Genomic DNA, 25,754 nt, shown 5'->3' on the forward strand with positions numbered 1-25,754 from the left:
GGGTTCCCATTCCATGGTTCTCAACTCTTCAGGTTTAAGGGATTCTTCCTTCAGCTAAAACATGCATGTGGAACCCAGAGTATGATCCAACGTGTGATCGGGAAACGTGTTCAAATATGTCTCAGTTTTCATCCCCTGGTACTCGGGTGCAACATTCCAGACGCTTTACTAACACTCTCCCCACTTGGAGAGTCAGTGCCTTTAACCTCCTGTTTGGCCCAGTTTGCAATTTCTGCGGAAAATGAACAGGAATAGGGAGAACCAATGAGAGACTAGCTGGAGGAGTCTGGACGGGCAAATTTAACTCTCATTTCCCACCAGGAAGAGGAATTAACCAAAGGCTCAGCGTGCCATGCCGGAACCACACTAGGGCCTGAAGCAATCCTGCGGTGTTGCGGCCAGCTCACAAGAAAGCGAGTTGAAGAAAGGAACTCAGGGGCCCTGTAATTCACAAACCTGCAGAGTTATAAATGACAGCTATCGTCCAAAAATATATTGAAGTAAGGCTGCCAAGAGGACTTGAAAGCGGGGCAGAATTGCAGGAAACCGATTTCAGGAGGTAGACTGGAATTGCATGTAAAGCATAGGAAAAGAGGCAGAACGTCCTCAATGATGCACTTGGCCAAAAAGGGCGTATGCGTTTTTTCCTGAATATACACAGGAAAAAACGCAGACACCCTTTTTGGCCCACCAAGCAAGCTTGCAAAGGAAATCTGCACTACAATGAAGTCTCACTGCCCCCCGTTCAAAAGGGCCATCTGAAAAAAGTGTAAAATCCAGAAAGGCAGGACAGGCCATGGAGAACTGGGAGCCTTCTTATGCTGATGGGCGGGATGTAAATTGCCAACAGCCACTCTGGAGAAGTGTATGGTGTTTCCTGAAACATCTAAAAAACAAGCAACAGAGCCTAGGGCACTTCCACTTATGGTCCTATAGATTAGGGAAATTAAAATCAAAAAGACACAGCCACCCCAAAGTTTGGGACAGCTCTGTTTACAAGAACCTCGTTTACGGTACAAGTTCAATATCGCAGAATGCGAAAAATGGATAAAAAAGTTGTGGTACTTACGTACAATGCAATATCACTCAGCAATGAAATCTATGTCATCAGGCCCGTAGCAGCATAATGAGTGGATTCAGGTACGATGATTCTAATTGAAATAAGTCACACAGAAAAAGGAACATCATAAGATATCACTAATATACGGAATGTAAACTTGGCTACACAGAAACTGAATTACAAAACAGAATAGGGTCTCAAATGTAGAAAACCAACTTATGCTTGCTTAAGCGGAAAGGTGAGTTGGGGTGCTGCATAAAACCAGAGATTGAAATTAGCACAGATACCTTTCCATAAGCCAAATATGTAATAGGCAAGAGCTACTGCTTGCTCAACGAAGTGGACTCAACACCCCATATTAAACGCCTAAGAATATACCTGACTAGTAAGAATCTTAAAACCTATGGATTTATATGTCTCCGAAACAGAATCAAGCGTGTGTACAGCGGCATAAACGCAACAGTGATAGGATTGGTGAGGATTGGTGACCAAATGCAGACCCTTTGATGTCATATTGCATTTTACCCATTCCATGGGTCTCAACTATCCAGGTTTAAGGGATTCTTCCTTCAGCTAAAACATGCATGTGGAACCCAGAGTATGATCCACCGTGTGATCGGGAAACGTGTTCAAATGTGTCTCAGTTTTCGTCCCCTGGTACTCGGGTGCAACATTCCAGACGCTTTACGAACACTCTCCCCACTTGGAGAGTCAGTGCCTTTAAACTCCTGTTTGGCCCAGTTTGCAATTTCTGCGGAAAATGAACAGGAATAGGGAGAACCAATGACAGACTAGCTGGGGGTGTCTGGACGGGCAAATTTAACTCTCATTTCCCACCAGGAAGAGGAATTAACCAAAGGCTCAGCGTGCCATGCCGGAACCACACTAGGGCCTGAAGCAATCCTGCGGTGTTGCGGCCAGCTCACAAGAAAGCGAGTTGAAGAAAGGAGCTCAGGGGCCCTGTAATTCACAAACCTGCAGAGTTATAAATGACAGCTATCGTCCAAAAATATACTGAAGTAAGGCTGCCAAGAGGACTTGAAAGCGGGGCAGAATTGCAGGAAACCGATTTCAGGAGGTAGACTGGAATTGCATGTAAAGCATAGGAAAAGAGGCAGAACGTCCTCAATGATGCACTTGGCCAAAAAGGGCGTATGCGTTTTTTCCTGAATATACTCAGGAAAAAACGCATACACCCTTTTTGGTCAACCAAGCAAGGTTGCAAAGGAAATCTGCACTACAATGAAGTCTCACTGCCCCCCGGTCAAAAGGGCCATCTGAAAAAAGTGTAAAATCCAGAAAGGCAGGACAGGCCATGGAGAACTGGGAGCCTTCTTATGCTGATGGGCGGGATGTAAATTGCCAACAGCCACTCTGGAGAAGTGTATGGCGTTTCCTAAAACATCTAAAAAACAAAGCAACAGAGCCTAGAGCACTTCCACTTATGGTCCTATAGATTAGGGAAATTAAAATCAAAAAGACACAGCCACCCCAAAGTTTGGGACGGCTCTGTTTACAAGAACCTCGGTTACGGTACAAGTTCAATATCGCAGAAAGCGAAAAATGGATAAAGAAGTTGTGGTACTTACGTACAATGCAATATCACTCAGCAATGAAATCTATGTCATCAGGCCAGTAGCAGCATAATGAGTGGATTCAGGTACGATGATTCTAAGTGAAATAAGTCACACAGAAAAAGAAACATCATAAGATATCACTAATACACGGAATTTAAACTTGCCTACACAGGAACTGAATTACAAAACAGAATAGGGTCTCAAATGTAGAAAACCAACTTATGCTTGCTTAAGGGGAAAGGTGAGTTGGGGTGCTGCATAAAACCAGAGATTGAAATTAGCACAGATACCTTTCCATAAGCCAAATATGTAATAGACAAGAGCTACTGCTTGCTCAATGAAGTGGACTCAACACCACATATTAAACGCCTAAGAATATACCTGACTAGTAAGAATCTTAAAACCTATGGATTTATATGTCTCCGAAAGAGAATCAAGCGTGTGTACAGCGGCATAAACACAGCAGTGATAGGATTGGTGAGGTTCGGTGAGCAAATGCAGACCCTTTGAAGTCGTATTGCATGGTACCCATTCCATGGGTCTCAACTCTCCAGGTTTAAGGGATTCTTCCTTCAGCTAAAACATGCATGTGGAACCCAGAGGATGATCCACCGTGTGATCGGGAAACGTGTTCAAATGTGTCTCAGTTTTCGTCCCCTGGTACTCGGGTGCAACATTCCAGACGCTTTACTAACACTCTCCCCACTTGGAGAGTCAGTGCCTTTAACCTCCTGTTTGGCCCAGTTTGCAATTTTTGTGGAAAATGAACAGGAATAGGGAGAACCAATGAGAGACTAGCTGGAGGTGTCTGGACGTGCAAATTTAACTCTCATTTCCCACCAGGAAGAGGAATTAACCAAAGGCTCAGCGAGCCATGCCGAAACCACACTAGGGCCTGAAGCAATTCTGCGGCGTTGCGGCCAGATCACAAGAAAGCGAGTTGAAGAAAGGAGCTCAGGGGCACTGTAATTCACAAACCTACAGAGTTAAAAATGACAGCTATCGTCCAAAAATATATTGAAGTAAGGCTGCCAAGAGGACTTGAAATTGGGGCAGAATTGCAGGAAACCGATTTCAGGAGGTAGACTGGAATTGCATGTAAAGCATAGGAAAAGAGGCAGAACGTCCACAATGATGCACTTGGCCAAAAAGGACGTATGCGTTTTTTCCTGAATATATTCAGGAAAAAACGCATACGCCCTTTTTGGCCAACCAAGCAAGCTTGCAAAGGAAATCTGCACTACAATGAAGTCTCACTGCCCCCCGGTCAAAAGGGCCATCTGAAAAAAGTGTAAAATCCAGAAAGGCAGGACAGGCCATGGAGAACTGGGAGCCTAGTTAGACTGATGGGCGGGATGTAAATTTCCAACAGCCACTCTGCAGAAGTGTATGGTGTTTCCTGAAACATCTAAAAAACAAAGCAACAGAGTCTAGGGCACTTCCACTTATGGTCCTATAGCTTAGGGAAATTAAAATCAAAAAGACACAGCCACCCCAAAATTTGGGATGGCTCTGTTTACAAGAACCTCGTTTACGGTACAAGTTCAATATCGCAGAAAACGAAAAATGGATAAAGAAGTTGTGGTACTTACGTACAATGCAATACCACTCAGCAATGAAATCTCTGTCATCAGGCCCATAGCAGCATAATGAGTGGATTCAGGTACGATGATTCTAAGTGAAATAAGTCACACAGAAAAAGAAACATCATAAGATATCACTAATACACGGAATGTAAACTTGCCTACACAGGAACTGAATTACAAAACAGAATAGGGTCTCAAATGAAGAAAACCAACTTATGCTTGCTTAAGGGGAAAGGTGAGTTGGGGTGCTGCATAAAACCAGAGATTGAAATTAGCACAGATACCTTTCCATAAGACAAATATGTAATAGACAAGAGCTACTGCTTGCTCAACGAAGTGGACTCAACACCCCATATTAAACGCCTAAGAATATACCTGACTAGTAAGAATCTTAAAACCTATGGATTGATATGTCTACGAAAGAGAATCCAGCGTGTGTACAGCGGCATAAACGCAGCAGTGATAGGATTGGTGAGGTTCGGTGAGCAAATGCAGACCCTTTGAAGTCATATTGCATGGTACCCATTCCATGGTTCTCAACTCTCCAGGTTTAAGGGATTCTTCCTTCAGCTAAAACATGCATGTGGAACCGAGAGTATGATCCACCGTGTGATCGGGAAACGTGTTCAAATGTGTCTCAGTTTTCGTCCCCTGGTACTCAGGTGCAACATTCCAGATGCTTTACTAACACTCTCCCCACTTGGAGAGTCAGTGCCTTTAACCTCCTGTTTGGCCCAGTTTGCAATTTCTGCGGAAAATGAACAGGAATAGGGAGAACCAATGACAGACTAGCTGGAGGTGTCTGGACGGGCAAATTTAACTCTCATTTCCCACCAGAAAGAGGAATTAACCAAAGGCTCAGCGAGCCGTGCCGGAACCACACTAGGGCCTGAAGCAATCCTGCGGTGTTGCGGCCAGCTCACAAGAAAGCGAGTTGAAGAAAGGAGCTCAGGGGCCCTGTAATTCACAAACCTGCAGAGTTATAAATGACAGCTATCGTCCAAAAATATATTGAAGTAAGGCTGCCAAGAGGACTTGAAAGCGGGGCAGAATTGCAGGAAACCGATTTCAGGAGGTAGACTGGAATTGCATGTAAAGCATAGGAAAAGAGGCAGAACGTCCACAATGATGCACTTGGCCAAAAAGGGCGTATGCGTTTTTTCCTGAATATATTCAGGAAAAAACGCATACGCCCTTTTTGGCCAACCAAGCAAGCTTGCAAAGGAAATCTGCACTACAATGAAGTCTCACTGCCCCCCGGTCAAAAGGGACATCTGAAAAAAGTGTAAAATCCAGAAAGGCAGGACAGGCCATGGAGAACTGGGAGCCTACTTAGGCTGATGGGCGGGATGTAAATTTCCAACAGCCACTCTGGAGAAGTGTATGGTGTTTCCTGAAACATCTAAAAAACAAAGCAACAGAGCCTAGGGCACTTCCACTTATGGTCCTATAGATTAGGGAAATTAAAATCAAAAAGACACAGCCACCCCAAAGTTTGGGACGGCTCTGTTTACAAGAATCTCGTTTACGGTACAAGTTCAATATCGCAGAAAGCGAAAAATGGATAAAGAAGTTGTGGTACTAACGTACAATGCAATATCACTCAGCAATGAAATCTCTGTCATCAGGCCCATAGCAGCATAATGAGTGGATTCAGGTACGATGATTCTAAGTGAAATATGTCACACAGAAAAAGAAACATCATAAGATATCACTAATACACGGAATGTAAACTTGGCTACACAGGAACTGAATTACAAAACAGAACAGGGTCTCAAATGTAGAACACCAACATATGCTTGCTTAAGGGGAAAGGTGAGTTGGGGTGCTGCATAAAACCAGAGATTGAAATTAGCGCAGATACCTTTCCATAAGCCAAATATGTAATAGACAAGAGCTACTGCTTGCTCAACGAAGTGGACTCAACACCCCATATTAAACGCCTAAGAATATACCTGACTAGTAAGAATCTTAAAACCAATGGATTTATATGTCTCCGAAAGAGAATCAAGCGTGTGTACAGCGGCATAAACGCAGCAGTGATAGGATAGGTGAGGTTCGGTGAGCAAATGCAGACCCTTTGAAGTCATATTGCATGGTACCCATTCCATGGTTCTCAACTCTCCAGGTTTAAGGGATTCTTCCTTCAGCTAAAACATGCATGTGGAACCCAGAGTATGATTCACCATGTGATCAGGAAACGTGTTCAAATGTGTCTCAGTTTTCGTCCCCTGGTACTCGGGTGCAACATTCCAGAAGCTTTACTAACACTCTCCCCACTTGGAGAGTCAGTGCCTTTAACCTCCTGTTTGGCCCAGTTTGCAATTTCTGCGGAAAATGAACAGGAATAGGGAGAACCAATGACAGACTAGCTGGAGGTGTCTGGACGGGCAAATTTAACTCTCATTTCCCACCAGAAAGAGGAATTAACCAAAGGCTCAGCGAGCCGTGCCGGAACCACACTAGGGCCTGAAGCAATCCTGCGGTGTTGCGGCCAGCTCACAAGAAAGCGAGTTGAAGAAAGGAGCTCAGGGGCCCTGTAATTCACAAACCTGCAGAGTTATAAATGACAGCTATCGTCCAAAAATATATTGAAGTAAGGCTGCCAAGAGGACTTGAAAGCGGGGCAGAATTGCAGGAAACCGATTTCAGGAGGTAGACTGGAATTGCATGTAAAGCATAGGAAAAGAGGCAGAACGTCCACAATGATGCACTTGGCCAAAAAGGGCGTATGCGTTTTTTCCTGAATATATTCAGGAAAAAACGCATACGCCCTTTTTGGCCAACCAAGCAAGCTTGCAAAGGAAATCTGCACTACAATGAAGTCTCACTGCCCCCCGGTCAAAAGGGACATCTGAAAAAAGTGTAAAATCCAGAAAGGCAGGACAGGCCATGGAGAACTGGGAGCCTACTTAGGCTGATGGGCGGGATGTAAATTTCCAACAGCCACTCTGGAGAAGTGTATGGTGTTTCCTGAAACATCTAAAAAACAAAGCAACAGAGCCTAGGGCACTTCCACTTATGGTCCTATAGATTAGGGAAATTAAAATCAAAAAGACACAGCCACCCCAAAGTTTGGGACGGCTCTGTTTACAAGAATCTCGTTTACGGTACAAGTTCAATATCGCAGAAAGCGAAAAATGGATAAAGAAGTTGTGGTACTAACGTACAATGCAATATCACTCAGCAATGAAATCTCTGTCATCAGGCCCATAGCAGCATAATGAGTGGATTCAGGTACGATGATTCTAAGTGAAATATGTCACACAGAAAAAGAAACATCATAAGATATCACTAATACACGGAATGTAAACTTGGCTACACAGGAACTGAATTACAAAACAGAATAGGGTCTCAAATGTAGAACACCAACATATGCTTGCTTAAGGGGAAAGGTGAGTTGGGGTGCTGCATAAAACCAGAGATTGAAATTAGCGCAGATACCTTTCCATAAGCCAAATATGTAATAGACAAGAGCTACTGCTTGCTCAACGAAGTGGACTCAACACCCCATATTAAACACCTAAGAATATACCTGACTAGTAAGAATCTTAAAACCAAGGGATTTATATGTCTCCGAAAGAGAATCAAGCGTGTGTACAGCGGCATAAACGCAGCAGTGATAGGATAGGTGAGGTTCGGTGAGCAAATGCAGACCCTTTGAAGTCATATTGCATGGTACCCATTCCATGGTTCTCAACTCTCCAGGTTTAAGGGATTCTTCCTTCAGCTAAAACATGCATGTGGAACCCAGAGTATGATCCACCGTGTGATCAGGAAACGTGTTCAAATGTGTCTCAGTTTTCGTCCCCTGGTACTCGGGTGCAACATTCCAGAAGCTTTACTAACACTCTCCCCACTTGGAGAGTCAGTGCCTTTAACCTCCTGTTTGGCCCAGTTTGCAATTTCTGCGGAAAATGAACAGGAATAGGGAGAACCAATGAGAGACTAGCTGGAGGTGTCTGGACGGGTAAATTGAACTCTCATTTCCCGCCAGGAAGAGGAATTAACCAAAGGCTCAGCGAGCCATGCCAGAACCACACTAGGGCCTGAAGCAATCCTGCGGTGTTGCGGCCAGCTCACAAGAAAGCCAGTTGAAGAAAGGAGCTCAGGGGCACTGTAATTCACAAACCTGCAGAGTTCTAAATGACAGCGATCGTCCAAAAATATATTGAAGTAAGGCTGCCAAGAGGACTTGAAAGCGGGGCAGAATTGCAGGAAACCGATTTCAGGAGGTAGACTGGAATTGCATGTAAAGCATAGGAAAAGAGGCAGAACGTCCACAATGATGCACTTGGCCAAAAAGGGCGTATGCGTTTTTTCCTGAATATATTCAGGAAAAAACGCATACGCCCTTTTTGGCCAACCAAGCAAGCTTGCAAAGGAAATCTGCACTACAATGAAGTCTCACTGCCCCCCGGTCAAAAGGGCCATCTGAAAAACCTGTAAAATCCAGAAAGGCAGGACAGGCCATGGAGAACTGGGAGCCTTCTTATGCTGATGGGCGGGATGTAAATTGCCAACAGCCACTCTGGAGAAGTGTATGGTGTTTCCTGAAACATCTAAAAAACAAAGCAACAGAGCCTAGGGCACTTCCACTTATGTTCCTATAGCTTAGGGAAATTAAAATCAAAAAGACACAGCCACCCCAAAGTTTGGGACGGCTCTGTTTACAGGAACCTCGTTTACGGTACAAGTTCAATATCGCAGAAAGCGAAAAATGGATAAAGAAGTTGTGGTACTAACGTACAATGCAATATCACTCAGCAATGAAATCTCTGTCATCAGGCCCATAGCAGCATAATGAGTGGATTCAGGTACGATGATTCTAAGTGAAATATGTCACACAGAAAAAGAAACATCATAAGATATCACTAATACACGGAATGTAAACTTGGCTACACAGGAACTGAATTACAAAACAGAATAGGGTCTCAAATGTAGAAAACCAACTTATGCTTGCTTAAGGGGAAAGGTGAGTTGGGGTGCTGCATAAAACCAGAGATTGAAATTAGCACAGATACCTTTCCATAAGCCAAATATGTAATAGACAAGAGCTACTGCTTGCTCAACGAAGTGGACTCAACACCCCATATTAAACGCCTAAGAATATACCTGACTAGTAAGAATCTTAAAACCTATGGATTTATATGTCTCCGAAAGAGAATCAAGCGTGTGTACAGCGGCATAAACGCAGCAGTGATAGGATTGGTGAGGTTCGGTGAGCAAATGCAGACCCTTTGAAGTCATATTGCATGGTACCCATTCCATGGTTCTCAACTCTCCATGTTTAAGGGATTCTTCCTTCAGCTAAAACATGCATGTGGAACCCAGAGTATGATCCACCGTGTGATCGGGAAACGTGTTCAAATGTGTCTCAGTTTTCGTCCCCTGGTACTCGGGTGCAACATTCCAGACGCTTTACTAACACTCTCCCCACTTGGAGAGTCAGTGCCTTTAAACTCCTGTTTGGCCCAGTTTGCAATTTCTGCGGAAAATGAACAGGAATAGGGAGAACCAATGACAGACTAGCTGGAGGTGTCTGGACGGGCAAATTTAAGTCTCATTTCCCACCAGGAAGAGGAATTAACCAAAGGCTCAGCGAGCCATGCCGAAACTACACTAGGGCCTGAAGCAATCCTGCGGTGTTGCGGCCAGCTCACAAGAAAGCGAGTTGAAGAAAGAAGCTCAGGGGCACTGTAATTCACAAACCTGCAGAGTTATAAATGACAGCTATCATCCAAAAATATATTGAAGTAAGGCTGCCAAGAGGACTTGAAAGCGGGGCAGAATTGCAGGAAACCGATTTCAGGAGGTAGACTGGAATTGCATGTAAAGCAGAGGAAAAGAGGCAGAACGTCCACAATGATGCACTTGGCCAAAAAGGGCATATGCGTTTTTTCCTGAATATATTCAGGAAAAAACGCATACGCCCCTTTTGGCCAACCAAGCAAGCTTGCAAAGGAAATCTGCACTACAATGAAGTCTCACTGCCCCCCGGTCAAAAGGGCCATCTGAAAAAAGTGTAAAATCCAGAAAGGCAGGACAGGCCATGGAGAACTGGGAGCCTTCTTATGCTGATGGGCGGGATGTTAATTGCCAACAGCCACTCTGGAGAAGTGTATGGTGTTTCCTGAAACATCTAAAAAACAAAGCAACAGAGTCTAGGGCACTTCCACTTATGGTCCTATAGCGTAGGGAAATTAAAATCAAAAAGACACAGCCACCCCAAAGTTTGGGATGGCTCTGTTTACAAGAACCTCGTTTACGGTACAAGTTCAATATCGCAGAAAGTGAAAAATGGATAAAGAAGTTGTGGTACTTACGTACAATGCAATATCACTCAGCAATGAAATCTATGTCATCAGGCCAGTAGCAGCATAATGACTGGATTCAGGTACGATGATTCTAAGTGAAATAAGTCACACAGAAAAAGAAACATCATAAGATATCACTAATACACGGAATGTAAACTTGGCTACACAGGAACTGAATTACAAAACAGAATAGGGTCTCAAATGTAGAACACCAACATATGCTTGCTTAAGGGGAAAGGTGAGTTGGGGTGCTGCATAAAACCAGAGATTGAAATTAGCGCAGATACCTTTCCATAAGCCAAATATGTAATAGACAAGAGCTACTGCTTGCTCAACGAAGTGGACTCAACACCCCATATTAAACGCCTAAGAATATACCTGACTAGTAAGAATCTTAAAACCTATGGATTTATATGTCTCCGAAAGAGAATCAAGCGTGTGTACAGCGGCATAAACGCAGCAGTGATAGGATTGGTGAGGTTCGGTGAGCAAATGCAGACCCTTTGAAGTCATATTGCATGGTACCCATTCCATGGTTCTCAACTCTCCAGGTTTAAGGGATTCTTCCTTCAGCTAAAACATGCATGTGGAACCCAGAGTATGATCCACCATGTGATCAGGAAACGTGTTCAAATGTGTCTCAGTTTTCGTCCCCTGGTACTCGGATGCAACATTCCAGACGCTTTACTAACACTCTCCCCACTTGGAGAGTCAGTGCCTTTAACCTCCTGTTTGGCCCAGTTTGCAATTTTTGTGGAAAATGAACAGGAATAGGGAGAACCAATGAGAGACTAGCTGGAGGTGTCTGGACGTGCAAATTTAACTCTCATTTCCCACCAGGAAGAGGAATTAACCAAAGGCTCAGCGAGCCATGCCGAAACCACACTAGGGCCTGAAGCAATTCTGCGGCGTTGCGGCCAGATCACAAGAAAGCGAGTTGAAGAAAGGAGCTCAGGGGCACTGTAATTCACAAACCTACAGAGTTAAAAATGACAGCTATCGTCCAAAAATATATTGAAGTAAGGCTGCCAAGAGGACTTGAAATTGGGGCAGAATTGCAGGAAACCGATTTCAGGAGGTAGACTGGAATTGCATGTAAAGCAGAGGAAAAGAGGCAGAACGTCCACAATGATGCACTTGGCCAAAAAGGACGTATGCGTTTTTTCCTGAATATATTCAGGAAAAAACGCATACGCCCTTTTTGGCCAACCAAGCAAGCTTGCAAAGGAAATCTGCACTACAATGAAGTCTCACTGCCCCCCGGTCAAAAGGGCCATCTGAAAAAAGTGTAAAATCCAGAAAGGCAGGACAGGCCATGGAGAACTGGGAGCCTAGTTAGACTGATGGGCGGGATGTAAATTTCCAACAGCCACTCTGCAGAAGTGTATGGTGTTTCCTGAAACATCTAAAAAACAAAGCAACAGAGTCTAGGGCACTTCCACTTATGGTCCTATAGCTTAGGGAAATTAAAATCAAAAAGACACAGCCACCCCAAAATTTGGGATGGCTCTGTATACAAGAACCTCGTTTACGGTACAAGTTCAATATCGCAGAAAACGAAAAATGGATAAAGAAGTTGTGGTACTTACGTACAATGAAATACCACTCAGCAATGAAATCTCTGTCATCAGGCCCATAGCAGCATAATGAGTGGATTCAGGTACGATGATTCTAAGTGAAATAAGTCACACAGAAAAAGAAACATCATAAGATATCACTAATACACGGAATGTAAACTTGCCTACACAGGAACTGAATTACAAAACAGAATAGGGTCTCAAATGAAGAAAACCAACTTATGCTTGCTTAAGGGGAAAGGTGAGTTGGGGTGCTGCATAAAACCAGAGATTGAAATTAGCACAGATACCTTTCCATAAGACAAATATGTAATAGACAAGAGCTACTGCTTGCTCAACGAAGTGGACTCAACACCCCATATTAAACGCCTAAGAATATACCTGACTAGTAAGAATCTTAAAACCTATGGATTGATATGTCTACGAAAGAGAATCCAGCGTGTGTACAGCGGCATAAACGCAGCAGTGATAGGATTGGTGAGGTTCGGTGAGCAAATGCAGACCCTTTGAAGTCATATTGCATGGTACCCATTCCATGGTTCTCAACTCTCCAGGTTTAAGGGATTCTTCCTTCAGCTAAAACATGCATGTGGAACCGAGAGTATGATCCACCGTGTGATCGGGAAACGTGTTCAAATGTGTCTCAGTTTTCGTCCCCTGGTACTCGGGTGCAACATTCCAGATGCTTTACTAACACTCTCCCCACTTGGAGAGTCAGTGCCTTTAAACTCCTGTTTGGCCCAGTTTGCAATTTCTGCGGAAAATGAACAGGAATAGGGAGAACCAATGACAGACTAGCTGGAGGTGTCTGGACGGGCAAATTTAACTCTCATTTCCCACCAGAAAGAGGAATTAACCAAAGGCTCAGCGAGCCGTGCCGGAACCACACTAGGGCCTGAAGCAATCCTGCGGTGTTGCGGCCAGCTCACAAGAAAGCGAGTTGAAGAAAGGAGCTCAGGGGCCCTGTAATTCACAAACCTGCAGAGTTATAAATGACAGCTATCGTCCAAAAATATATTGAAGTAAGGCTGCCAAGAGGACTTGAAAGCGGGGCAGAATTGCAGGAAACCGATTTCAGGAGGTAGACTGGAATTGCATGTAAAGCATAGGAAAAGAGGCAGAACGTCCACAATGATGCACTTGGCCAAAAAGGGCGTATGCGTTTTTTCCTGAATATATTCAGGAAAAAACGCATACGCCCTTTTTGGCCAACCAAGCAAGCTTGCAAAGGAAATCTGCACTACAATGAAGTCTCACTGCCCCCCGGTCAAAAGGGACATCTGAAAAAAGTGTAAAATCCAGAAAGGCAGGACAGGCCATGGAGAACTGGGAGCCTACTTAGGCTGATGGGCGGGATGTAAATTTCCAACAGCCACTCTGGAGAAGTGTATGGTGTTTCCTGAAACATCTAAAAAACAAAGCAACAGAGCCTAGGGCACTTCCACTTATGGTCCTATAGATTAGGGAAATTAAAATCAAAAAGACACAGCCACCCCAAAGTTTGGGACGGCTCTGTTTACAAGAATCTCGTTTACGGTACAAGTTCAATATCGCAGAAAGCGAAAAATGGATAAAGAAGTTGTGGTACTAACGTACAATGCAATATCACTCAGCAATGAAATCTCTGTCATCAGGCCCATAGCAGCATAATGAGTGGATTCAGGTACGATGATTCTAAGTGAAATATGTCACACAGAAAAAGAAACATCATAAGATATCACTAATACACGGAATGTAAACTTGGCTACACAGGAACTGAATTACAAAACAGAACAGGGTCTCAAATGTAGAACACCAACATATGCTTGCTTAAGGGGAAAGGTGAGTTGGGGTGCTGCATAAAACCAGAGATTGAAATTAGCGCAGATACCTTTCCATAAGCCAAATATGTAATAGACAAGAGCTACTGCTTGCTCAACGAAGTGGACTCAACACCCCATATTAAACGCCTAAGAATATACCTGACTAGTAAGAATCTTAAAACCAATGGATTTATATGTCTCCGAAAGAGAATCAAGCGTGTGTACAGCGGCATAAACGCAGCAGTGATAGGATAGGTGAGGTTCGGTGAGCAAATGCAGACCCTTTGAAGTCATATTGCATGGTACCCATTCCATGGTTCTCAACTCTCCAGGTTTAAGGGATTCTTCCTTCAGCTAAAACATGCATGTGGAACCCAGAGTATGATCCACCATGTGATCAGGAAACGTGTTCAAATGTGTCTCAGTTTTCGTCCCCTGGTACTCGGGTGCAACATTCCAGAAGCTTTACTAACACTCTCCCCACTTGGAGAGTCAGTGCCTTTAACCTCCTGTTTGGCCCAGTTTGCAATTTCTGCGGAAAATGAACAGGAATAGGGAGAACCAATGACAGACTAGCTGGAGGTGTCTGGACGGGCAAATTTAACTCTCATTTCCCACCAGAAAGAGGAATTAACCAAAGGCTCAGCGAGCCGTGCCGGAACCACACTAGGGCCTGAAGCAATCCTGCGGTGTTGCGGCCAGCTCACAAGAAAGCGAGTTGAAGAAAGGAGCTCAGGGGCCCTGTAATTCACAAACCTGCAGAGTTATAAATGACAGCTATCGTCCAAAAATATATTGAAGTAAGGCTGCCAAGAGGACTTGAAAGCGGGGCAGAATTGCAGGAAACCGATTTCAGGAGGTAGACTGGAATTGCATGTAAAGCATAGGAAAAGAGGCAGAACGTCCACAATGATGCACTTGGCCAAAAAGGGCGTATGCGTTTTTTCCTGAATATATTCAGGAAAAAACGCATACGCCCTTTTTGGCCAACCAAGCAAGCTTGCAAAGGAAATCTGCACTACAATGAAGTCTCACTGCCCCCCGGTCAAAAGGGACATCTGAAAAAAGTGTAAAATCCAGAAAGGCAGGACAGGCCATGGAGAACTGGGAGCCTACTTAGGCTGATGGGCGGGATGTAAATTTCCAACAGCCACTCTGGAGAAGTGTATGGTGTTTCCTGAAACATCTAAAAAACAAAGCAACAGAGCCTAGGGCACTTCCACTTATGGTCCTATAGATTAGGGAAATTAAAATCAAAAAGACACAGCCACCCCAAAGTTTGGGACGGCTCTGTTTACAAGAATCTCGTTTACGGTACAAGTTCAATATCGCAGAAAGCGAAAAATGGATAAAGAAGTTGTGGTACTAACGTACAATGCAATATCACTCAGCAATGAAATCTCTGTCATCAGGCCCATAGCAGCATAATGAGTGGATTCAGGTACGATGATTCTAAGTGAAATATGTCACACAGAAAAAGAAACATCATAAGATATCACTAATACACGGAATGTAAACTTGGCTACACAGGAACTGAATTACAAAACAGAACAGGGTCTCAAATGTAGAACACCAACATATGCTTGCTTAAGGGGAAAGGTGAGTTGGGGTGCTGCATAAAACCAGAGATTGAAATTAGCGCAGATACCTTTCCATAAGCCAAATATGTAATAGACAAGAGCTACTGCTTGCTCAACGAAGTGGACTCAACACCCCATATTAAACGCCTAAGAATATACCTGACTAGTAAGAATCTTAAAACCAAGGGATTTATATGTCTCCGAAAGAGAATCAAGCGTGTGTACAGCGGCATAAACGCAGCAGTGATAGGATAGGTGAGGTTCGGTGAGCAAATGCAGACCCTTTGAAGTCATATTGCATGGTACCCATTCCATGGTTCTCAACTCTCCAGGTTTAAGGGATTCTTCCTTCAGCTAAAACATGCATGTGGAACCCAGAGTATGATCCACCGTGTGATCAGGAAACTTGTTCAAATGTGTCTCAGTTTTCGTCCCCTGGTACTCGGGTGCAACATTCCAGAAGCTTTACTAACACTCTCCCCACTTGGAGAGTCAGTGCCTTTAACCTCCTGTTTGGCCCAGTTTGCAATTTCTGCGGAAAATGAACAGGAATAGGGACAACCAATGAGAGACTAGCTGGAGGTGTCTGGACGGGTAAATTGAACTCTCATTTCCCACCAGGAAGAGGAATTAACCAAAGGCTCAGCGAGCCATGCCAGAACCACACTAGGGCCTGAAGCAATCCAGCGGTGTTGCGGCCAGCTCACAAGAAAGCCAGTTGAAGAAAGGAGCTCAGGGGCACTGTAATTCACAAACCTGCAGAGTTCTAAATGACAGCGATCGTCCAAAAATATATTGAAGTAAGGCTGCCAAGAGGACTTGAAAGCGGGGCAGAATTGCAGGAAACCGATTTCAGGAGGTAGACTGGAATTGCATGTAAAGCATAGGAAAAGAGGCAGAACGTCCACAATGATGCACTTGGCCAAAAAGGGCGTATGCGTTTTTTCCTGAATATATTCAGGAAAAAACGCATACGCCCTTTTTGGCCAACCAAGCAAGCTTGCAAAGGAAATCTGCACTACAATGAAGTCTCACTGCCCCCCGGTCAAAAGGGCCATCTGAAAAAAGTGTAAAATCCAGAAAGGCAGGACAGGCCATGGAGAACTGGGAGCCTTGTTATGCTGATGGGCGGGATGTAAATTTCCAACAGCCACTCTGGAGAAGTGTATGGTGTTTCCTGAAACATCTAAAAAACAAAGCAACAGAGCCTAGGGCACTTCCACTTATGTTCCTATAGCTTAGGGAAATTAAAATCAAAAAGACACAGCCACCCCAAAGTTTGGGACGGCTCTGTTTACAGGAACCTCGTTTACGGTACAAGTTCAATATCGCAGAAAGCGAAAAATGGATAAAGAAGTTGTGGTACTAACGTACAATGCAATATCACTCAGCAATGAAATCTCTGTCATCAGGCCCATAGCAGCATAATGAGTGGATTCAGGTACGATGATTCTAAGTGAAATATGTCACACAGAAAAAGAAACATCATAAGATATCACTAATACACGGAATGTAAACTTGGCTACACAGGAACTGAATTACAAAACAGAATAGGGTCTCAAATGTAGAAAACCAACTTATGCTTGCTTAAGGGGAAAGGTGAGTTGGGGTGCTGCATAAAACCAGAGATTGAAATTAGCACAGATACCTTTCCATAAGCCAAATATGTAATAGACAAGAGCTACTGCTTGCTCAACGAAGTGGACTCAACACCCCATATTAAACGCCTAAGAATATACCTGACTAGTAAGAATCTTAAAACCTATGGATTTATATGTCTCCGAAAGAGAATCAAGCGTGTGTACAGCGGCATAAACGCAGCAGTGATAGGATTGGTGAGGTTCGGTGAGCAAATGCAGACCCTTTGAAGTCATATTGCATGGTACCCATTCCATGGTTCTCAACTCTCCATGTTTAAGGGATTCTTCCTTCAGCTAAAACATGCATGTGGAACCCAGAGTATGATCCACCGTGTGATCGGGAAACGTGTTCAAATGTGTCTCAGTTTTCGTCCCCTGGTACTCGGGTGCAACATTCCAGACGCTTTACTAACACTCTCCCCACTTGGAGAGTCAGTGCCTTTAAACTCCTGTTTGGCCCAGTTTGCAATTTCTGCGGAAAATGAATAGGAATAGGGAGAACCAATGACAGACTAGCTGGAGGTGTCTGGACGGGCAAATTTAAGTCTCATTTCCCACCAGGAAGAGGAATTAACCAAAGGCTCAGCGAGGCATGCCGAAACTACACTAGGGCCTGAAGCAATCCTGCGGTGTTGCGGCCAGCTCACAAGAAAGCGAGTTGAAGAAAGAAGCTCAGGGGCACTGTAATTCACAAACCTGCAGAGTTATAAATGACAGCTATCATCCAAAAATATATTGAAGTAAGGCTGCCAAGAGGACTTGAAAGCGGGGCAGAATTGCAGGAAACCGATTTCAGGAGGTAGACTGGAATTGCATGTAAAGCAGAGGAAAAGAGGCAGAACGTCCACAATGATGCACTTGGCCAAAAAGGGCATATGCGTTTTTTCCTGAATATATTCAGGAAAAAACGCATACGCCCCTTTTGGCCAACCAAGCAAGCTTGCAAAGGAAATCTGCACTACAATGAAGTCTCACTGCCCCCCGGTCAAAAGGGCCATCTGAAAAAAGTGTAAAATCCAGAAAGGCAGGACAGGCCATGGAGAACTGGGAGCCTTCTTATGCTGATGGGCGGGATGTTAATTGCCAACAGCCACTCTGGAGAAGTGTATGGTGTTTCCTGAAACATCTAAAAAACAAAGCAACAGAGTCTAGGGCACTTCCACTTATGGTCCTATAGCGTAGGGAAATTAAAATCAAAAAGACACAGCCACCCCAAAGTTTGGGATGGCTCTGTTTACAAGAACCTCGTTTACGGTACAAGTTCAATATCGCAGAAAGCGAAAAATGGATAAAGAAGTTGTGGTACTTACGTACAATGCAATATCACTCAGCAATGAAATCTATGTCATCAGGCCAGTAGCAGCATAATGACTGGATTCAGGTACGATGATTCTAAGTGAAATAAGTCACACAGAAAAAGAAACATCATAAGATATCACTAATACACGGAATGTAAACTTGGCTACACAGGAACTGAATTACAAAACAGAATAGGGTCTCAAATGTAGAACACCAACATATGCTTGCTTAAGGGGAAAGGTGAGTTGGGGTGCTGCATAAAACCAGAGATTGAAATTAGCGCAGATACCTTTCCATAAGCCAAATATGTAATAGACAAGAGCTACTGCTTGCTCAACGAAGTGGACTCAACACCCCATATTAAACGCCTAAGAATATACCTGACTAGTAAGAATCTTAAAACCTATGGATTTATATGTCTCCGAAAGAGAATCAAGCGTGTGTACAGCGGCATAAACGCAGCAGTGATAGGATTGGTGAGGTTCGGTGAGCAAATACAGACCCTTTGAAGTCATATTGCATGGTACCCATTCCATGGTTCTCAACTCTCCAGGTTTAAGGGATTCTTCCTTCAGCTAAAACATGCATGTGGAACCCAGAGTATGATCCACCATGTGATCAGGAAACGTGTTCAAATGTGTCTCAGTTTTCGTCCCCTGGTACTCGGATGCAACATTCCAGACGCTTTACTAACACTCTCCCCACTTGGAGAGTCAGTGCCTTTAACCTCCTGTTTGGCCCAGTTTGCAATTTTTGTGGAAAATGAACAGGAATAGGGAGAACCAATGAGAGACTAGCTGGAGGTGTCTGGACGTGCAAATTTAACTCTCATTTCCCACCAGGAAGAGGAATTAACCAAAGGCTCAGCGAGCCATGCCGAAACCACACTAGGGCCTGAAGCAATTCTGCGGCGTTGCGGCCAGATCACAAGAAAGCGAGTTGAAAAAAGGAGCTCAGGGGCACTGTAATTCACAAACCTACAGAGTTAAAAATGACAGCTATCGTCCAAAAATATATTGAAGTAAGGCTGCCAAGAGGACTTGAAATTGGGGCAGAATTGCAGGAAACCGATTTCAGGAGGTAGACTGGAATTGCATGTAAAGCATAGGAAAAGAGGCAGAACGTCCACAATGATGCACTTGGCCAAAAAGGACATATGCGTTTTTTCCTGAATATATTCAGGAAAAAACGCATACGCCCTTTTTGGCCAACCAAGCAAGCTTGCAAAGGAAATCTGCACTACAATGAAGTCTCACTGCCCCCCGGTCAAAAGGGCCATCTGAAAAAAGTGTAAAATCCAGAAAGGCAGGACAGGCCATGGAGAACTGGGAGCCTAGTTAGACTGATGGGCGGGATGTAAATTTCCAACAGCCACTCTGGAGAAGTGTATGGTGTTTCCTGAAACATCTAAAAAACAAAGCAACAGAGCCTAGGGCACTTCCACTTATGGTCCTATAGATTAGGGAAATTAAAATCAAAAAGACACAGCCACCCCAAAGTTTGGGACGGCTCTGTTTACAAGAACCTCATTTACGGTACAAGTTCAATATTGCAGAAAGCGAAAAATGGATAAAGAAGTTGTGGTACTTACGTACAATGCAATACCACTCAGCAATGAAATCTATGTCATCAGGCCAGTAGCAGCATAATGAGTGGATTCAGGTACGATGATTCTAAGTGAAATAAGTCACACAGAAAAAGAAACATCATAAGATATCACTAATACACGGAATGTAAACTTGCCTACACAGGAACTGAATTACAAAACAGAATAGGGTCTCAAATGTAGAAAAACAACTTATGCTTGCTTAAGGGGAAAGGTGAGTTGGGGTGCTACATAAAACCAGAGATTGAAATTAGCACAGATACCTTTTCATAAGCCAAATATGTAATAGACAAGAGCTACTGCTTGCTCAACGAAGTGGACTCAACACCCCATATTAAACGCCTGAGAATATACCTGACTAGTAAGAATCTTAAAACCTATGGATTGATATGTCTACGAAAGAGAATCAAGCGTGTGTACAGCGGCATAAACGCAGCAGTGATAGGATTGGTGAGGTTCGGTGAGCAAATGCAGACCCTTTGAAGTCATATTGCATGGTACCCATTCCATGGTTCTCAACTCTCCAGGTTTAAGGGATTCTTCCTTCAGCTAAAACATGCATGTGGAACCCAGAGGATGATCCACCGTGTGATCGGGAAACGTGTTCAAATGTGTCTCAGTTTTCGTCCCCTGGTACTCGGGTGCAACATTCCAGATGCTTTACTAACACTCTCCCCACTTGGAGAGTCAGTGCCTTTAAACTCCTGTTTGGCCCAGTTTGCAATTTCTGTGGAAAATTAACAGGAATAGGGAGAACCAATGAGAGACTAGCTGGAGGTGTCTGGACGGGCAAATTTTACTCTCATTTCCCACCAGGAAGAGGAATTAACCAAAGGCTCAGCGAGCCGTGCCGGAACCACACTAGGGCCTGAAGCAATCCTGCGGTGTTGCGGCCAGCTCACAAGAAAGCGAGTTGAAGAAAGGAGCTCAGGGGCACTGTAATTCACAAACCTGCAGAGTTAAAAATGACAGCTATCGTCCAAAAATATATTGAAGTAAGGCTGCCAAGAGGACTTGAAAGTGGGGCAGAATTGCAGGAAACCGATTTCAGGAGGTAGACTGGAATTGCATGTAAAGCATAGGAAAAGAGGCAGAACGTCCACAATGATGCACTTGGCCAAAAAGGACGTATGCGTTTTTTCCTGAATATATTCAGGAAAAAACGCATACGCCCTTTTTGGCCAACCAAGCAAGCTTGCAAAGGAAATCTGCACTACAATGAAGTCTCACTGCCCCCCGGTCAAAAGGGCCATCTGAAAAAAGTGTAAAATCCTGAAAGGCAGGACAGGCCATGGAGAACTGGGAGCCTTCTTATGCTGATGGGCGGGATGTAAATTGCCAACAGCCACTCTGGAGAAGTGTATGGTGTTTCCTGAAACATCTAAAAAACAAAGCAACAGAGCCTAGGGCACTTCCACTTATGGTCCTATAGCTTAGGGAAATTAAAATCAAAAAGACACAGCCACCCCAAAGTTTGGGACGGCTCTGTTTACAAGAACCTCGTTTACGGTACAAGTTCAATATCGCAGAAAGCGAAAAATGGATAAAGAAGTTGTGGTACTTACGTACAATGCAATATCACTCAGCAATGAAATCTATGTCATCAGGCCAGTAGCAGCATAATGAGTGGATTCAGGTACGATGATTCTAAGTGAAATAAATCACACAGAAAAAGAAAAATCATAAGGTATCACTAATACACGGAATGTAAACATGGCTACACAGGAACTGAATTACAAAACAGAATAGGGTCTCAAATGAAGAAAACCAACTTACGCTTGCTTAAGAGGAAAGGTTAGTTGGGGTGCTGCATAAAACCAGAGATTGAAATTAACAAAGATACCTTTCCATAAGCCAAATATGTAATAGACAAGAGCTACTGCTTGCTCAACGAAGTGGACTCAACACCCCATATTAAACGCCTAAGAATATACCTGACTAGTAAGAATCTTAAAACCTATGGATTTATATGTCTCTGAAAGAGAATCAAGCGTGTGTACAGCGGCATAAACGCAGCAGTGATAGGATTGGTGAGGTTCGGTGAGCAAATGCAGACCCTTTGAAGTCATATTGCATGGTACCCATTCCATGGTTCTCAACTCTCCAGGTTTAAGGGATTCTTCCTTCAGCTAAAACATGCATGTGGAACCCAGAGTATGATCCACCGTGTGATCGGGAAACGTGTTCAAATGTGTATCAGTTTTCGTCCCCTGGTACTCGGGTGCAACATTCCAGACGCTTTACTAACACTCTCCCCACTTGGAGAGTCAGTGCCTTTAACCTCCTGTTTGGCCCAGTTTGTAATTTCTGTGGAAAATGAACAGGAATAGGGAGAACCAATGAGAGACTAGCTGGAGGTGTCTGGACGGGCAAATTTAACTCTCATTTCCCACCAGGAAGAGGAATTAACCAAAGGCTCAGCGAGCCATGCCGAAACCACACTAGGGCCTGAAGCAATCCTGCGGTGTTGCGGCCAGCTCACAAGAAAGCGAGTTGAAGAAAGGAGCTCAGGGGCACTGTAATTCACAAACCTGCAGAGTTAAAAATGACAGCTATCGTCCAAAAATATATTGAAGTAAGGCTGCCAAGAGGACTTGAAAGTGGGGCAGAATTGCAGGAAACCGATTTCAGGAGGTAGACTGGAATTGCATGTAAAGCATAGGAAAAGAGGCAGAACGTCCACAATGATGCACTTGGCCAAAAAGGACGTATGCGTTTTTTCCTGAATATATTCAGGAAAAAACGCATACGCCCTTTTTGGCCAACCAAGCAAGCTTGCAAAGGAAATCTGCACTACAATGAAGTCTCACTGCCCCCCGGTCAAAAGGGCCATCTGAAAAAAGTGTAAAATCCAGAAAGGCAGGACAGGCCATGGAGAACTGGGAGCCTAGTTAGACTGATGGGCGGGATGTAAATTTCCAACAGCCACTCTGGAGAAGTGTATGGTGTTTCCTGAAACATCTAAAAAACAAAGCAACAGAGCCTAGGGCACTTCCACTTATGGTCCTATAGATTAGGGAAATTAAAATCAAAAAGACACAGCCACCCCAAAGTTTGGGACGGCTCTGTTTACAAGAACCTCATTTACGGTACAAGTTCAATATCGCAGAAAGCAAAAAATGGATAAAGAAGTTGTGGTACTTACGTACAATGCAATATCACTCAGCAATGAAATCTATGTCATCAGGCCAGTAGCAGCATAATGAGTGGATTCAGGTACGATGATTCTAAGTGAAATAAGTCACACAGAAAAAGAAACATCATAAGATATCACTAATACACGGAATGTAAACTTGCCTACACAGGAACTGAATTACAAAACAGAATAGGGTCTCAAATGTAGAAAACCAACTTATGCTTGCTTAAGGGGAAAGGTGAGTTGGGGTGCTGCATAAAACCAGAGATTGAAATTAGCACAGATACCTTTCCATAAGACAAATATGTAATAGACAAGAGCTACTGCTTGCTCAACGAAGTGGACTCAATACCCCATATTAAACGCCTAAGAATATACCTGACTAGTAAGAATCTTAAAACCTATGGATTGATATGTCTACGAAAGAGAATCAAGCGTGTGTACAGCGGCATAAACGCAGCAGTGATAGGATTGGTGATGTTCGGTGAGCAAATGCAGACCCTTTGAAGTCATATTGCATGGTACCCATTCCATTGGTCTCAACTCTCCAGGTTTAAGGGATTCTTCCTTCAGCTAAAACATGCATGTAGAACCCAGAGTATGATCCACCGTGTGATCGGGAAAGGTGTTCAAATGTGTCTCAGTTTTCGTCCCCTGGTACTCGGGTGCAACATTCCAGAAGCTTTACTAACACTCTCCCCACTTGGAGAGTCAGTGCCTTTAACCTCCTGTTTGGCCCAGTTTGCAATTTCTGCGGAAAATGAACAGGAATAGGGAGAACCAATGAGAGACTAGCTGGAGGTGTCTGGACGGGTAAATTGAACTCTCATTTCCCGCCACGAAGAGGAATTAACCAAAGGCTCAGCGAGCCATGCCAGAACCACACTAGGGCCTGAAGCAATCCTGCGGTGTTGCGGCCAGCTCACAAGAAAGCGAGTTGAAGAAAGGAGCTCAGGGGCCCTGTAATTCACAAACCTGCAGAGTTCTAAATGACAGCTATCGTCCAAAAATATATTGAAGTAAGGCTGCCAAGAGGACTTGAAAGCGGGGCAGAATTGCAGGAAACCGATTTCAGGAGGTAGACTGGAATTGCATGTAAAGCATAGGAAAAGAGGCAGAACGTCCACAATGATGCACTTGGCCAAAAAGGGCGTATGCATTTTTTCCTGAATATATTCAGGAAAAAACGCATACGCCCTTTTTGGCCAACCAAGCAAGCTTGCAAAGGAAATCTGCACTACAATGAAGTCTCACTGCCCCCCGGTCAAAAGGGCCATCTGAAAAAAGTGTAAAATCCAGAAAGGCAGGACAGGCCATGGAGAACTGGGAGCCTTCTTATGCTGATGGGCGGGATGTAAATTGCCAACAGCCACTCTGGAGAAGTGTATGGTGTTTCCTGAAACATCTAAAAAACAAAGCAACAGAGCCTAGGGCACTTCCACTTATGGTCCTATAGCTTAGGGAAATTAAAATCAAAAAGACACAGCCACCCCAAAGTTTGGGACGGCTCTGTTTACAAGAACCTCGTTTACGGTACAAGTTCAATATCGCAGAAAGCGAAAAATGGATAAAGAAGTTGTGGTACTTACGTACAATGCAATATCACTCAGCAATGAAATCTATGTCATCAGGCCAGTAGCAGCATAATGAGTGGATTCAGGTACGATGATTCTAAGTGAAATAAATCACACAGAAAAAGAAAAATCATAAGGTATCACTAATACACGGAATGTAAACATGGCTACACAGGAACTGAATTACAAAACAGAATAGGGTCTCAAATGAAGAAAACCAACTTACGCTTGCTTAAGAGGAAAGGTTAGTTGGGGTGCTGCATAAAACCAGAGATTGAAATTAACACAGATACCTTTCCATAAGCCAAATATGTAATAGACAAGAGCTACTGCTTGCTCAATGAAGTGGACTCAACACCCCATATTAAACGCCTAAGAATATACCTGACTAGTAAGAATCTTAAAGCCTATGGATTTATATGTCTCCGAAAGAGAATCAAGCGTGTGTACAGCAGCATAAACGCAGCAGTGATAGGATTGGTGAGGTTCGGTGAGCAAATGCAGACCCTTTGAAGTCATATTGCATGGTACCCATTCCATGCGTCTCAACTCTCCAGGTAAGGGATTCTTCCTTCAGCTAAAACATGCATGTGGAACCCAGAGTATGATCCACCGTGTGATCGGGAATCGTGTTCATATGTGTCTCAGTTTTCGTCCCCTGGTACTCGGGTGCAACATTCCAGACGCTTTACTAACACTCTCCCCACTTGGAGAGTCAGTGCCTTTAACCTCCTGTTTGGCCCAGTTTGCAATTTCTGTGGAAAATTAACAGGAATAGGGAGAACCAATGACAGACTAGCTGGAGGTGTCTGGACGGGCAAATTTAACTCTCATTTCCCACCAGGAAGAGGAATTAACCAAAGGCTCAGCGAGCCATGCCGAAACTACACTAGTGCTTGAAGCAATACTGCGGTGTTGCGGCCAGCTCACAAGAAAGCGAGTTGAAGAAAGAAGCTCAGGGGCACTGTAATTCACAAACCTGCAGAGTTATAAATGACAA

Source organism: Pseudorca crassidens, chromosome 1 (assembly GCF_039906515.1).
Source record: "Pseudorca crassidens isolate mPseCra1 chromosome 1, mPseCra1.hap1, whole genome shotgun sequence".
Taxonomy (NCBI): Eukaryota; Metazoa; Chordata; class Mammalia; order Artiodactyla; family Delphinidae; genus Pseudorca; species Pseudorca crassidens.